This window comes from Macrotis lagotis, chromosome 6, assembly GCF_037893015.1.
Source record: "Macrotis lagotis isolate mMagLag1 chromosome 6, bilby.v1.9.chrom.fasta, whole genome shotgun sequence".
Classification (NCBI taxonomy): Eukaryota; Metazoa; Chordata; class Mammalia; order Peramelemorphia; family Peramelidae; genus Macrotis; species Macrotis lagotis.
The window spans coordinates 193,001,152-193,016,554 of NC_133663.1; the positions used below are offsets into that span (position 1 = coordinate 193,001,152).

General features: G+C 36.2%; 1 long non-coding RNA gene across 1 annotated transcript in view; it reads left to right on the forward strand.

The window, feature by feature from the left end:
* LOC141491959 (uncharacterized) overlaps positions 1-10,641 on the forward strand; it is a 56,416-nt gene extending 45,775 nt beyond the window's left edge. Inside the window, exons 2-3 of the long non-coding RNA XR_012469811.1 lie at positions 7,178-7,263; positions 10,282-10,641. This is a non-coding gene — a long non-coding RNA (uncharacterized LOC141491959). The remainder of the gene's footprint in view (positions 1-7,177; positions 7,264-10,281) is intronic.
* The last annotated feature ends 4,762 nt before the right edge of the window (positions 10,642-15,403 follow it).

A 15,403-nucleotide genomic window follows, 5' to 3' on the forward strand; every position in this document is an offset into this window, starting at 1 on the left:
ACTTTAGGTGACTCTCCTCTTCATGGATGCCAAGTGTCTGAAAGGTTAAACCACTGCCTCTCAAGGATCTGGTCCAAGAACTCAACATTTCTAGGAACTCTTCCAGGCCACTGAACAAGCACATGCAGCTCTGATGTTCTTTTATTCCAAGGATACCATTAAGATTTTTTTGGAGGGAACTACAACCAAGATGGTAAAGAAACATGAAGAAATTCAGTTCTTCTCTACTCCAAAAATATCTAGAAAATGTACTTTGTGAAAAATCCAAGAAAACATTAGTAATTTTTCCTGCCCAAGTGGGCATAAGGAGACAGAGTAGTCTATAGACACCAGGGACACAGTCTGTCCAGGACCACACTACATGGAACACTCTAATACCAACAGAGAGGTTGGGTATTAGGGCAAGAGGAGGTCCTGGAACAACATGAGCCAGTATAAGCTTTGCTAAAAATGACATCTGACAACTTTGTTGCCCACTATCCAGTTCTAGGTCACAGATCCAGGACAGGAGATCTGAAAAGAGAATCTTTGCATTCTGAAATAAGGAATTGTTGTGGGTCCTAGGTAGTATACTAGACAGAAGCAAGGTTAGAATCAAGCAGCAAGGTTGTGGCTTGAAACCCAGCAGAGGAGAGAAGTCTAAGTTGCAATTTCTATCCCTATTTGAAGTCTGTAGACCAGAATAGTCAGGGCAAAAATCCCGGACCAAGAACAGTCTATAATTCTATCTCTTTGAGACAATAGAGCTTCACAGTAGGGTGGTAGTGGCTGAAGTTACTGTTATTCAGACCTAAAATCAGGTCAGAAATTTCCAGGGATGGGGGGAGGTAACAATCAGAACATTTTAAGAGCTATGAAAGTTTATAGATTCCTAGCATGAGACATCCCTGAGAGCCTGGAATAACATTCAATGTCCTAAGAAAGCAGCAATAGGACCAGGCTAGAGCTCTCCTCCAGTACTGTACATACAGAGTCCAGCTCTGAAACAAACATTCATTAATCTCCAGATTTAGGATTAATTCGCTGTACTTAGCACTTTACAAATATTATTCCATTTGATCCTTCTAACAACTCTATGGGGTGCTATTTTTCAGTCATTTTTCAGTTGGGTCCAATTCTTTGTGAATTCATCTGGGGTTTTCAGAGTGGTTTGCTATATCCCTCTCCAGTTTATTTTATGGATGAGAACCTGAGACAAACAAAGTAAAGTGATTTTTTCCAGTGTCATACAGCTAATAAGTAACTGAGCTCAGATTCAAATTCACAAAGATGAATCTTCTTGACTTCAGGCCATCCCCTGTCCACTGTATAGCTGCCCACATGCTTTTAATTTGCCCATTTTACAATTTAGAAAGTTGATATAGGTAAAAAGACTCATAATTTCCTCAAAGTCATACATCTAACAATGTCTGAAGCTAGATTTGATTTCAGGTCTTGCTTATCCTAGGCCTAGCACTCAAAATACTTTACCACCTAGTTTTCTGTATGAAAAAGACACTGAGGTGGGGGGTGAGGGGAGGGGATGGCCAATTCAAATAATTTTTAATGATTATTATTAATTAAAATGCTAAATTATTGTTTATTCACTGTGATTCCTACAACAACCACTTGGAGGTTTTGGAAACTCCACATTCCTTTCTGGATTTGTTCTTTCTTTTATTGATGATGTAAGTTAGAGATATAAATTTAAAACCAATCCCAAAAAATTTTCATGTTTTCTTATTTTCTTTGATAAAATGATTTATTGTTTCTGTGTTTTCTCATTTGAAACATGGCTTTTAAAGATTAATTTTTTTTATTATTTAATTTTCTGTTCAAAAAGAAATTCTACATTCTTCATGACAAAAAAAGGAAAACAAGCCTTAGGTCAAATGATGAGCATTCTATTCCAAAATGAGAATTCTGTACATTAAAAGTCTTTGATTGAATATATTGCTTTTGAAACTAAATATTTGGAAGTATCAAGAACTGGATATTGGCTGTCATGACCCAAGTCTCTTTAGCCTAAATGAAGTCCTAAGGAGGCCTAATTTGGCTGCCCCATCCTTCTCTCTTACTGTGATTCATTTTCCAAATGGATTTGCCAGAAAACATTCTAAATATAGCATAGCTTAAAAAATGAACCTTCAGTGGAACAGTCATTGAGATAATGCACCCTTTTAGAGGATGAGAAACTTATTGCAGAAATGTCAGTGTGAGAAATGCTAGTTAGTATTTCTCAACAACACAGATTTTTTAGAGCTTGAAAGAACTCTACAGATTAGCTACAAATTTAAGGAGTATCTAAAGCAGTGAGGGACATACCCAGGGTAACACAACCAGTGAGTAGTAGAGTCAGGATACAAAGTCAAGTTTACTGCTCAAAATCAAGTGTTCTTTTCACTATATGACGCTGTCTCCTGTTTATACTTTCGTGATAAAGCATCTGCTTGGTCTCAATGTTGATCCTGATATGATGTATTCTCACTCTCCTAGACTTCTTTTTTTTTTTTAGAATTTATTTAAGGGGCAATGGGGTTAAGTGACTTGCCCAAGGTCACACAGCTAAGCAATTATTAAGTGTCTGAGGCCAAATTTGAACTCAGGTCCTCCTGACTCCAGGGCCGGTGTTCTATCCACTGCACCACCTAGCTGCCCCCTCTCCTAGACTTCTGAAGACACTTTTGAAGATTTCTTGTTTTGTGACTTGATTCATCTATATCCTTGCTCCCTTTCTCATTCTGATATTTTCATCTTCTCTTATATAAGGCAAAATGTTCCTGTAATAAAAGTTTTAAAAAAGTCTTTATCTTCAAGAAGCCTCACATTCTAACAGGGGAGGCAACATGCTATATGCAGTGTAAAAGAGAGGCACTCTGCAATTGATGTTGCCCAGAGAGGTAGGGCCACTGGGAAAATACTGGGGACAAAAATGAAATCAGGTATCCTGGTCTGCTGGCTCTGTACTACTGGGTCCTACCCTAGACTGGGTCCTACTCTCCCTGTGGTGCAACAGACTTTTCCTGCTGTCCATGTCCAAGTTATCCTTGGCAGTCCATGGACTTAAAGCTCTGCAAACCATGCATCCTGCCACTGACCTAGATCTAGTTCTGCATTGTTGGTTCAGTCCAAGGTAGTCTGGTTGATGCCATACTTCTCTCTTCTCTCACTTCAGTGCAACAGGCCCTTCCTTCCTGAAGATCTTCCAAGTTTTCTTGAGCTGGAAAATTATTTCACTCCATTTTTTGTGAGTTTTACTGCTCTAGAATTTGTTTAGAGTCATTATTAAAGGTTTTGGAAGGGTTAGGGGAGCACTCAGGCAAGTCCTTGTCTTTACTCCATCATCTTCCTCATAATAATACTTCTAAATATATATAAGCTATAATGCATAGGATTACAAAGAAAACAAATTATATTGAAATATAATTATTAATGAAATATAATAAGTAATTAAGCCCATGTACTCCAGTTAAGAATATCTGTTTTATAGCACAGTAACCTTTCATTGCCATAGCTTTATTAACAATGATTTGACAATACATCTTTTTTTAGACCCCCAAACTAGTAACTATTTCTCTGTTTCTCTGTCTCTGTCTGTCTCTGTCTTGTCTGTCGCTGTTTCTGTGTCTTTCTATTTCTGCCTCTTTTTCTTACTAGCCATTTTTGTCATAAAGTTTATAGTTTCTTTTTTTAAAAGAAAACCAAATAGTAAATAATTTAATTTTTAACATTCATGTCTTTCTCTGTGTCCTTCTATCTCTGTCTTTGTCTGTCTGTCTGTCTGTCTGTCTCTCTCTCTCTCTCTCTCTCTCTCTGTCTCACACACACACACACACACACACACACACACACACACACACATCAGTGTTAAGTGACCTGCCCAAGGTCACATAGATAGTAAGTGTCTGAGGCTGTATTTGAATTTAAGTCCTCATGACTTCAGGACCATTGCATCTATTTCTCTGCACCAGTTCACATTTTGTAATTTGGGGCTCATGTTTTGTGTCTTAAGAATAAGATGATCTGTGGGGGGAGGGGGGAGGGAAGCAAGATTGGGGGGGAAATGTAAAACTCAAATAATATCTTTAATAAAAAATAAATTTAAATTAAAAAAAGAATAAGATGAAAATCTTATTATGGAAGGTCTTTGGGGTTAGGGAATGTTTTGTTTTATTTTTGTCTTTATATCACTAGGGTCTAAGTGTAGTCCTTAGAATGTGGTTGATTGGTTGCTATCCTTCATTCTTTTTTTTTTTGGACAGGGCAATAGAGTAAATAATTACTTACCCTGGGTCACACCAGTTACACATTAAGTTTTAAGTATTTGAGACCATATTTGAACTCAGATCCTCTTTCTATAGTGGTCACTTGGCTGCCCCTGTTGTCTTTCATTCTTGAAAAGAATAAAAATGGCATCATTTGTAGTAGCCATTTAATGTACTTATTGAATTGAAATAACAACTGCCTTTTCCTTTCTTGGAGTCAATTAGTTAGGTGGTGCAGTGAATAGAAGATTAGACATGGAGTCAGGAAGACTCATATTTCTGCGTTCAAATTCATTCTCAGGTGCTTTCTAGCTCTGTGACCCTGAGTAAATCACTTAACCCTTTTTGACTCAGTTTCCTTTTCTGTAAAATGAGCTGGAGAAGAAAACGGTAAACCATTCCAGTATCTGTGCCAAGAAAATCCAAAATGAACTCACAAAGAGTTAGACATGGCTAAAAATTAACAACAAGTTCCTTTATTAATATATTATTCATAACTCCAATGGTATAGATATGTGTGTACACTCCTCCACATGTATGGGCTATCTGTGAATGAAATCATAGTTTCAATACCTTTAACACCATCCTTTCCAGTATGCCACAACTGTAGGGATCCATGGTACTGACTTTGTGAGACAATATCTCTAGAAGTTGGTTCTATGACCATTAAAAAAAGCAACAATTATCTCATATTGAAGAAGTGTGCCACATATCTGAACAGTCTAGACTCTTGGAAATAACTATTCTCACCTCCCAGTGTTTCTGCTGTTTTGGAATATTGGCATCATGAAAGTCTTTTAGTCAGTCCCTGCCTTCATTTTCATGAGGAGTGATTCCCCAGAGTAGACACAATAGCTGTTTGCAGATGCGTCTGAATAAAGTAATCAAAGCAAGAATGGCTCTTCCCTGGGCCTTTGAATAGTTATCAGCTGCACGTTTTACATTCTGGGCAAAACCTACCTTATCTTGTTTTTCTGAAGAGTCAATTTTTGTCTGCAACACATTAGGACTTTATATCCTAGTGGTTTCAAAAAAGAAAACAACTATTTCTCTGTCTATTGGTCTTGTATTACGCCAATGTCTACTTTGCTCCAACCCCACATCTAGATCTTCTCTGAATAGATAAATGAAACTAGTGGTGTCTCAGTTTAGATGTTTCTCTAATAGTAGGACTATATTACCTTTTTAAGTTATTGTGGGTTTGGGAGCAAATATAATTTTGGTTGGAGCAAGGGGTCCTAAGGAGTAACTGGTGATGCAATGGATAGAATGCTGGGAAGACTCATTTTCAAATCCAACCTCAGACACTTATTAGATCTGAGACCCTGGAAAAGACACTTAACCCTGTTTGCCTCAGTTTCCTCATCTGTAAAATAAGCTAGAGAAGAAAATAACAAATCAATCCGGGATCTTTGCCAAGAAAATTTCAAATGGAGTCATGAAGAATGAGCTGAAATGACTGAACAATAACTAAATTAGACACAAAGGATTACAACACAAACAAATTAGAGGAACATGGAAAATTTTACCTGTCAGATCTATAGATAAAGTAAGAGTTTATGGCCAAACAAGAGATAGAGACGTGTATGGGAAATATAATGGATAATTCTATTACTTGAAATTTAAAAGGCTTTGCACAAACAAAACCAATGTAGCTAAGAAAAGCAGGAAACTGGGAAAGAATGTAAACAGTAAGTTACTCTGATAAAGACCTAATTTCTCAAATATATAGGAAACTGAATCAAATTTATAAGAATATAATTCATTTGCCAACTGATAATTGGTCAAAGAATGTGAATTCATAGTCTTTGTTAGACTTTAAATTACTATTGATTAGAAAAAAAGGCAAATTAAAAGAATTCTGAGAAACTACCTCATATCTCTCATATTGACCAACATGTCAGAAAAGGAAAATAATAGATGCTGATGGGAATGAGAACAAATTGAGACATTAAATATATTGTTAGTGGAGTTGTGAACTAGTTCAACCAATATGGGAAACAATTTGGAATTATGACCAAAGGGCTATAAAATTGTGCATAACCTTTAACTCTGTAATACCACTTTTATGTCTATAACCCAAAGAGATCAAAGGAAAAGGAAAAGGACATGGTTATACAAAAATATTTATAGCAGCTCTTTAAAGCAAAAAATCAGGAGATGCCCATAAGTTGGCAAATGGCTGAACAAATGGTGTATATGATGTGGTTTTGGTTGGGTGGTTCTTGTTCTTCATTATCAAAGAAGACCAAAACAACATCACTATGTTTGAGACAAATTACAGCATGTCCAATTGTGGCTGATCAGACCAATATGAGCTCGGAATGCTTTATCACAGATCAGGCACAAATAATCCATGTGAACACCTGGGGTGGGTACTCTAAACTTATGTATGTTGCATTTCCTTTGAGCTGCTTCAATTCTGCCCTTCTTGTAGAGTGCAGCACCCTTATGGATGAGGGCTCTCCATGCTGGGCAGTTCTGTGCCAGTGTCTCCCATGCTGTACAATCAATTATAAAGTCCTTCAAGGAATCCTTCAGGGTGCCTCAGTATTTCTTCTTCTGACCCCCTTGCAAGTATTTTCCCTGTGTGATTTCTCTATAAAATAGTTTGGGTTTTTTTTTTTTTTGGCAAGTGTATGCCTGGCATTCTAACAATGTGTCCAGCCCATCATAGTTGCAGTCTCTTTAGTAGTATTGGAATGCTAGGTAGTTTAGCTCAAGAAAGGACTTCACTGTCCAGTATCTTCTGCCAGGTGATCTTCAGAATTTCCCTAAGACAATTTAAATGGAAGTGATTAAGTTTCCTGACATGGCACTGGTAGCTTGACCAGGTTTCACAGGCATATAGCAATGAGGTCAGCATAACAGCTCTATAGACCTTCAGTTTGGTAGTCAGTTTAATATCTCTTCTCTCCCATTCTTTCTTTCAGGGTCTCCCAAATAATGAACTAACTCTGGTAGTACGAGTGTCAATCTCACTGTCAATGTGTACCTCCTTGGAAAGGACACTGCTAAGGTAAGCGAACTTGTTCATGGTACTTAAAACTTCTCCATTTGCTGTAATCAATGGTTCCACATATGGATGGTGTGAGGCTGGCTGATGGAGCACGGGTGTTTTTTGTTTTGTTTTTTTTTTTGGTGTTCATTGTTAGACCAAAATTAGCATAAGCAGCAGAGAATTGATCCATACTTTGCTGCATCTCAGCTTCAGAGCTGCATTGAGACACAATCATCTGCAAACAAAAGATCATGCACCAACACTCCCTCCACTTTGGTCTTGGCTTATAGTCTTTTCAAGTGGAAGAATTTGCCATCAGTGCAGTAGCTGATCTTGAAGCTATGTTCATCATCAGTGAAGGCATTTGATAACATGGCTGAAAACATCATGCTAAAAAGTATGGGAGCAAGGATACATCCTTGTTTCACTCCATTGGTTACCAGGAAATATTGAGAACATCGTCCACTATCCAGAACCTGGGCATGCATGCCATCATGGAACATGACAATATTGATGAACTTCTCTGGGCAATCAAATTTTGACATAATTTTCCATAGGCCCGTATGACTGATGGTATCACAGGTCCTGGTCCATTCTACAAATGTTGTATACAGACCTCTGTTTTGTTCCTGGCATTTTTCCTGGAGTTATTGGGCAACAAACACCATATCAACTGTTTCTCTACTCTTTCTGAAGTCACACTGGCTTTCAGGGAGGTGACCATCTTCCAGGTGAAGGATCAACCTATTGAGAAGGACTCTGTCAAGGATCTTACCAACAATGACCAAAAGAGAAATACCCCTGATAGCCACAGGACAATCTATTCCCTTTACCTTTATAAAGATGGAAAATGGAGGCATCCTTGAATTCTTGGGAGATAATCTCTTCACGCCATATACCATGGAAAATTTCAGTCAATGATCCACATTGATTAATGGTAGAGAAATGGGTGGAAAACTCCCATAGTGTTCTTAACAGTGCATCATCCATCAATGCCAAAGTCATTGACCATTTATTTCAAGTTGAAGTCAATCAATCCCTAGCTGAAGTTCTAACTGAAGAAGAGGTTTTGAATGCCATTAGACTCCTTTCAAGTGGCAAAGCACCTGATGCTGATTCTATTCCAGCTGAGGTCTATAAGGCAGGGTGGGGTGGGGGTGGGGGTCCATTGCTCATCCAAAAAAATTGATGTAGTATAGGATTGTGATGGAATACTACAGTTCTGTGAGAAATGATAAGGGGCATGGTTTCAGAAAACTCTGGGAAGATCTATATGAATTGATGCAGAGTGAAATGAGCAGAAGCAGGAGCTCACTGTACATACTTTGTACACACATTGTACATACATTGTACATACTTTTATCTTCAAATGTTAGCTCCAAAAATAAAGACAAATTCAGTTCTACAAAAAAAGGGGCGTTGGCTAGAGCACTGGCCCTGGAGTCAGGAATACTTAAGTTCAAATCCAACCTCAGACACTTAATAATTACCTAGCTGTGTGGCCTTGGGCAAGTCACTTAACCCCATTTGCCTTGCACAAAAAAACACCTAAAAAAAAGCAGCAATATAGTAACTGTGATCAACAGTGAAACACTTAGCTAGTCTGATCAATACAATGATCTGAGATCCTTAGAAGGGTCCTAGGATAGAAAATGATATCTACCTCCAGAGAGAGAACTGATGAATTCTGACCAGATTGAAATAATTTTTTCACTTTATTTTTCTTACAATATAATTCTAGGGATATATACTTTGCATGATTTCACATGCATAATTGATAGTATATTGTTTCTCTTCTCATATGGAGGAGGATCTAGAGGGTAGGAATATAGGACACTCAAATAAAAAACACACTAAAAATAAATTTTAATAATGTAAAGCTTAAAAATTTTAAAAATAATATACCATGGCTAACACTAGAATGAACTGATGGAGTTGAGAGTAGGATAATCATATCACTAGAAAGAACAGATTAAGATAGAAGGAAGAGAAATAAATGACACCATGGCCATTGAACTGGTTTAAAAGAGGTACAATGCTCTGTTCCTAGAATGAAGAAAATGTTAATTAAGAATTTCTTGAAGTAAGGCCCAATTCAGTTCAATTCATTGACAATTTATTTAGTTCTTGCTACATTCTAGAAATCAAAGGAAATACAAAGATGAATTAGATGCTGTACTCACCCTCAAGGAACTGCAATCTCATTGAACTGCATAGAGCATAAGGAACTTAAATCAGAATTCAGGGATTGAAGTCAGAATTCCTGGAGTTGGACCTGGACTATAGAAAACAATGCACCTTGATTGTCAAAGAATTCATATGGGGAGAGGATTATGTTTACCTAGCCTTACAAGAATGCAAGAAGAGTGTAAATAGTAAGAAAGGAAGCAAACCAAGGGAAAGAACCAGAGAATCAAACAGCTAACTAGAGCATGGAGATTAAAAGGGAATAGTTAGATGAGATTATGGAATCCTTTCAGCATAAATACAAATAATAATAATCATAATGATAACTAGCATTTATTAAGTACCTCCTTTATGTCAGGAATAATGATAATTGCTTTACAAATATTTCCAAATTTGATCCTTATAACAACCTTGGGAAATAGGTGTTATTAGTATCCCATTTTTCAGTTGAGGAAACTGAGGTTAACATATTAAGTGGCTTACCTAAGGTCACAAAGTATCTAAGGTCAAATTTGAACTCAGGCCTTTCCTAACTTGAAGTTGAAATGAAAAGGGAAAAATTAATATTTTTAGGGTTATGGTATGTGGAGGGATCCTCTTTAGAATTCCCTGGACTGATGCCAGAGAAGTGGGTGGTAAGAACCCAACCAAAGAAACCATCTATGTCACATACTCTAGTCTAAAAACTCAATACTTCTTGCATAAATTAATAATATGTAGATATTTATAAAAGAAATCTACCAAATTCTAACTTGGAACTAGAATTAAACTTAAGATGAAACATTTAATTAACCATGTCTAAAATCCATCAATGCAAATCATTTTTCAGATCAACTCTTGATTTCACAGGTGCTGATTATCCAGCTGTTGGTTGCTCCAAGACATTCCCTTCTCCTCCTTATAGACCTTTGCTGCTCTTTGGCAATACCATCAGATAACAGGTACTAAGCAGGCATTCACAATCCCTGAGGGTTTCTCACAGTAGCATTTCTTCTACCATCCCTGTGAAATATTTTCACCCCAAAAGATCACTTCACCCCTAGACATCTCTCATTGGAAATACCCTCTGTCTATGTGATTTCTCTCTCTCTGATTAGTTGGTTTCTCCCTTAACCTTCATTTCTTGATTCTCTGAACTTTCTTTACCATTACCAATGTCATCCACTGCATTTTGGGTTATCACCAGTCATCTGGACTTTTCTTTTACCACTGCATTACTTTTTATTGATATTTTACCAATTATATATTATGAAAGTTTTTCAGCATTCATTTACATGCATATTTATGTTACACAATTTTCTTCCACCCTCCCTTCCCACCCTCCTCCCCTCAGCAGAGTTGTACATGTATGTTTGCATTTAACATGCTTACATATTAGTCATTTTCTGCATGAGGAATTTGGACTAAGGGAAAACAAAGAAAACAATGTAATAAGAAGAAAAAATAAGGGAATTTTTTAAATAAGTGAACAGAGTGTTCATTCAGATTCTGTAGTTTGTCATTTGGTTTGGTTTTGTTATGTTTGTTTTATTTTTTTTCCCTTTATTTGGATATGGATGGCATTGTTCATAATAGGTCTCCCAGTCCTACTCCTCTGGACTGCTGAGAGGCGCTGCATCCATCAAATGTTGTTGTAAATATGTACAATGTTCTCTTGGTTCTGCTCCCTTCACTTAGCATCAGTTCCTATAATTCTTTCCATGCTTTCCTAGAGTTCAGCTACTTATGGGTTCTTATAATACAATAGTACTCCATAACATTCATATGCCATAACTTGTTCAGCCATTTCTCAATTGATGGGAATCCCCTCAACTTCCAATTCTTTGCCACCACAAAAATGCTATAAATATGCTATGTTATGCTATGTTATGCTATGCTATGCTATGAATATTTTGGAAAATGTGGTACTTTTCTCATTTTTTTGATTTCTTCTGGATATAGACCTAGTATTGGTATTGCTGGGCCGAAATATATGATCAGTTTTATTGCTCTTTGGGTATAGTTCCATATTGCTTTCCACAATGGTTAGATTAGCTCACAACTCCACCAATAGTGCATTAATGTTCCAGTCTTCTCACATCCTCTCCATCATTGATCATTTTCCATTTTTTTCCATCTTAATCAATCTAGTATGTGTAAGGTGGTACATCATAGTTGTTTTAATTTGCATTTCTCTAATCTATATTTGGATTTGGAGTGTTTTTATATGATTATATGTAGCTTAATTCCTTTGAAAACTGTGTGTTCATATTTTTTTGATGATTTATTGATTGGAGAATGAATTTCAATCTTCTAAATTTGATTCAATTCTGTATATATTTTTTTAAAATGAGACCTTTATCAGAATTCCTAGCTGTGAAATTGTTTCCAGGCCTTCTAATCTTGGCAGCATTGGCTTTATAAGTGCAAAACCTTTTAAATCTTAGTCAAAATTCTCCACTTTGCAATATATAATGTACTCTATTTCTCATTTTGTCATAAATTTCTCCCCTTTCCATAAATCTGAGAGATAGAATATTTCTTGTTCTATTAATTTAAAATCCTGACTTTTGTCTTACCATTGCATTTCAAAGACTAGAAGAGAAAAGGAGGCTTACAATTTTCATACTTCTGCTTCACTTAAATCCAATTCACGAAGAAGTTAAGATATCACCCTCTGATATCACTGGTCCTCTTCAAAACAAAGGATTACAACAGTACAAACCATTATCTCAAATCATCACCACCCTGTCACCCTCCACACTAGCTAACTTTATTTCTCCTTTTCCCTTTTGAAAATTATTTTCTGAATCATCTCCCTTATTAGGATTTAGGTGCCTGTCAAGCAATTAATTTTTTGCTAACTTGGTTTTTAAAGTTCAATTGTGATCTATGTTGTGGGAGATAGCTCCTAAATCAGTGAGATTTCCATTTGAGAATTTGAGTATCACCATCTACCAACTTCACCTTCATAACTCCCTTCCCATAAAAAATCCTTTCCTAAAAAAATTAGTATAATTAAGCAAAATAAATTCACACATTGGTTATGTCTGAAAATGAATGCCTCATTCTGCAACTCTAGTCTATCTGTTTTATGCTCAGAGAAGGGAAGCATATTTCATCATCGCTTTTATAGTCAATTGGTCATTACACTGAATAGAGTTCTCATGTTTTTCAAGATTGTTTTCTTTATATTTTTGTTGTTTTATTGAGTTGTTCTGATTTTACTCACTTTATTCATACCAAGTTCATACAAACTTTACAAAACTTCTCCAATTCTGTCACATTCATCATTTTTTAAGGTGCAATATTCCAGTGTATCCATATATAGTATTTATTCAGTGATCCTTCAATTGATGAACACCTAGTTGGTTTCCAGTTTTTTGGAATTTGTTTTGTTTTTTTGGTTTTTGCAAGGCAATGGGGTTAAGTGACATGCCCAAGATCACACAGCTATGTAATTATTAAGTGACTAAGGACAGATTTGACTCCATGTCCTCTTGACTCCAGGGCCAGTGCTCTAGTCACCTAATTTCTCTTCCAGTTATTTCCTAATGAAAAAAATGCTTCTATTAATACTGTTAAATATGTCAGTTATTTCCTTCTGTCTTTGATGTTTTGAGGTTAAATAGAAGTGATTCTACTAGGTCAAAGTGTAAGCACAGTTTAGTGATTTTTGTGGGGTGGCCCTGGATTTCCAAAGGCTAGGTCTATGGAATTTAAGTTCTGGAAGGTTCTCTTGGTTCTGCTCCCTTCACTTAGCATCAGTTCCTATAATTCTTTCCATGCTTCTCTAGAGTCCAACCATTTATGGGTTCTTATAATACAATAGTACTCCAAAACATTCATATACCATAACTTGTTCAGTCATTTCTCAATTGATGGGCATCCCCTCAACTTCCAATTCTTGTTCTGTTAAAGCTAAAAACGTCTTCATATATGGACCTTGTAATAAATGATGAGTATATTGACTGTCTGATGATCAGTCTAGCTAAGTCCAAAGAGTCTCATTATTATGACTTTGCCCACAGAGTAATAAATTTCTTCAGTTACAATTGAAAAAATTATCTACTAAGGTCTGCAGATGTGATGATAAATGATAAATCTATGAAGAAGTTTCATGTCAGTCTTGCCTGTATTAAGCCTAAGGGGTTTGATGGAAGAGAGGGTCAGCATCATAGATGGATCTGGAAAAAAATCTACATTTATCCCATAGTTCCAATTTACAAATAAATGAAATTAGGTTCAGAAAAATTAAGCAACTTGCCCAGGGTCCCCCTAGAGTAAGTAGAAGAATCAACATTTGAACCCAGGTCCTCTGACTCCAATGTCTCTTTCTCATGCGCATACCAAACAGCATAATATGAGACTTCCTCAGAGGTCTTGCTTTAGTATCTCTCATGGAATATAAGTTATCAAAATTTGTGCTAGAGGAAAGCAAGCACTGGCATTTTATAGAAGTATGGAAAAGATTCAGATATAGTGACAAAAATTTGCTTTGACTTCTATCTGTGGATAATTATAGTTGACATTTATCTAAATATTTATAATATACAAATATTTCCCATATATGATATTATTTGATCCTCACAATAACCCTGGGAACTAGGTACTGTTATTATCCACATTTTACAGATGAAGAAACGGAGGCTGAAAAAAGTCAAAATGACTAACCCAATATCATAGATCTGGTAAGTATCTAAGGTCAGATTTCAAATTCAGATATTCCTGACTCCAGATCTGGGATTGTATCCACTTAGCTTTCTAGATAAATAATATGTTTTTCATTGCCATGATTACCACTGGGTAATGACTTTTTTGACTATAGGTGATTAATCAATCAATAAACTATGTATTATATGGTAAATTAGATTACATTTAATATAATCTAATCCATTTTCAGTGGTTTTAGAATGGTGGGAGGGGGTCTTTTGAATCATAATTTTAGGATTCTCATTCTACAAACACTTATCTGACTGTTGACATTTAACTATTGACATTCAGGACATTCTGGCATGACCTGTGTTCACAGTCTTGGTGCTCTGTTGGACAATGAACCACATTCATATTAATAGTTTTGTTATAAATTAAACAAAATGACATACAGAAATTGTTGAATAATAGGACAGTTCATGGGTTCTCCCTGGAGAGGCAAGTGAAAGAATTGAAGGAGGTAGCTTCATAAAATGTTCAGAGGGAACAAGAAACAGTGTTTACTTTTTTTTAATGACAGGAAACTTGGCCTTCTAGAGAATTCATTCAGTAAATAACTCAAGATATTGGCAGATGCTTCTGTGGGGTGTGGAGAAGGAATCTCTAAGACCATGATTTATTGCTCCCACCCTGTTTCTCCTCCCAGCTTCTTGTGCCTCAGATTTCATTTACAACCAGAGTATGCTGACCTGCTTTATTAGCATGAAAAAAAGGAAATCATACCCACAAATCATATTTCCCTGGCATTTGGCCTTGATTGTTCATATTTTCTTGAATCTTGAAAATCAGATTTCCAGGAAAAAACTAAGTTTGATGAACCCAAGAGGTGCCTAGCTTTATCTTATCTAAAAGCATACTAACCTAGGCAGGGGCAATGAAGTTGATTCAAAAAGACATTCAGCACTTACTATGCTTACTTACAAGACTCTGACTCTCTAGAGTTTTATTTATAGCTAATCCTAGATACTGAAAACAACTGGAAGGACAATAAATAAGACACATGGATAAGAATTTATTAAGTATTCAAAGCAAGACAAATAGAATATTTGGATTTTTCAGAAAGGAGAGAGGTACATATTTAGTGAAAAGAAAGGAGAATGGGTACCTCATTTCAGGCTGATAATTATGTAAATGATGTTATTTGGTGCTTTTTAGGGCAGCTAGGTGGTACAGTGGATTGAATGCCAGGCCTGGAATCAGGAAGATTCCACTTTGTGTTTTCAAATCCATATTCAGAATTTACTAGCTGTATGAACCCTGTTTGCTTCAATTCTTCATT